The sequence below is a fragment of the Chionomys nivalis genome, chromosome 1, assembly GCF_950005125.1.
Source record: "Chionomys nivalis chromosome 1, mChiNiv1.1, whole genome shotgun sequence".
Lineage (NCBI taxonomy): Eukaryota > Metazoa > Chordata > Mammalia > Rodentia > Cricetidae > Chionomys > Chionomys nivalis.
The window spans coordinates 107,585,991-107,587,686 of NC_080086.1; positions in this window are offsets into that span (position 1 = coordinate 107,585,991).

Consider the following 1,696-nt stretch of genomic DNA (forward strand, 5'->3'; position numbering starts at 1 on the left):
GCTGACTCCTGGAAGAAGGAAGGCATAAACAGTGACAGGATCTGACACAGACAGCGCTTTGCAAACAGCAGGCCCCACGCGTACACTCCCCTCTCTCGCTGGCTCGCTTACATACCAATTACCAACCTCCACTGAGAGCCTCGGAAGTTTCCCGGCAGCTCGGGCACCACGTGTGCCCAGAACTCTTTCCCAAAGCCTTTGCTAAAGGTCACTCGCACTGTCCAGCCTTCCTCAGAACAAGTCACTGAGCACAAGGCATGCCCAAGAGGCTCATCTCATCCTAATGGCAGAGACTGGGACCCAAAGACAACAAAGGCTCCTATGTAAGATGTGACTGTCCTGCAGAGCTTGGAGCGTGTCTAAGAGGGGATAGCCCTATGCGAAGAGGGGTCTACACTGGATGGCTCGGAAGCAGAGAAGAAAGAGAATAAGAAAGGCCAACAGTACTGGCAAGAAGAAAGGAAGAGCCGGGCGATGGTGACTCACGCCTTTAATCCCAGCACTTGGGAGGCAGAAGTAGGTGAATCTGTGAGTTCGAGGCCAGCCTGGTCTACAAGAGCTAGTTCCAGGACAGGCTCCAAAGCTACAGAGAAACCCTGTCTTGAAAAACAAAAAAAAAAAAAAAAAAGAAGAAGAGGAGGAGGAGGAGGAAGAAGAAGAGGAAGAGAAAAGAAAAAAGATATATAAAAAGCAAGAAGGGAAGCTGGGCCTGGAAGTTGAGGTAGGGGGTTCCTCTTGGAGCATCAGAACCACACAATAGTAATTATAGCAATAACCACACAATTATTCATCCCAGAAGGCCTCTGGTGCTTCCTGGCACCTATCCCCTGGGTCAGCCAACCACTCAGTAATATTTCCAGGTGCCAACCTTCTGCCAGGTACAGTCAAAGAAGACAGGGTCAGGAGAGATGGTTTGGTGGTTAAGAGTATTTGCTGCACTTACAGAGGGTCTGGGTTTAGTTCTCAGGATCCCCATGGTGGTGTACAATCACCTGTAACTCTGGTTCCAATGTGACCCAATGCCCTCTTCAACTTCTGTGAGCATTGTACACACCTAGTATGCCTATACACATGCAGGTATGCACACATACAAAAATAAATAAACCTTTTTTAAAAGAGACAAAAGGGTGGACAGATAAACCAGAAGCAGAGAAGAGTGATCTTCCCCAGGGATCAGGGGCAGGAGAAGATGGCCTGGACATGCAGGTGCTGCTATCTAGAGACAGGGATCAGGAATAGCCTCCCTGGTGAAGCATCAAGGGGTTGCAGCCTCTTGATGGAGCTTGGGGAGAAGCTGCCTGGCCTGTTGAGCACAAAGGAGGGAAAAGCCCTGAACAGAGAGGAGACTCAGATCTAGTGTTGCTGTGAAACCTTTGAGGGTTCCTCAAAACAAGGAGGCTTTTGATCAGGACATGGCTTTATTTTTTTGTTTGTTTGTTTTTTGAGACATGGTTTCTCTGTAGCTTTGGAGCCTGTCCTGGAACTAGCTCTTATAGACCAGGCAGACCTTGAACTCAGAGATCTGCCTGCCTCTGCCTCCCAAGTGTTGGGATCAAAGGTGTGTGCCACCACGGCCCAGGTAGGGCATGGCTCTTCTTTGGAGACCATATTTATTGGAATAAGAATGGAAGTGAGACTCAGGGTGTAGTGGAACACGCCTTTAATCCCAGCATTTGTGGAACAGAGGCTGGACAGA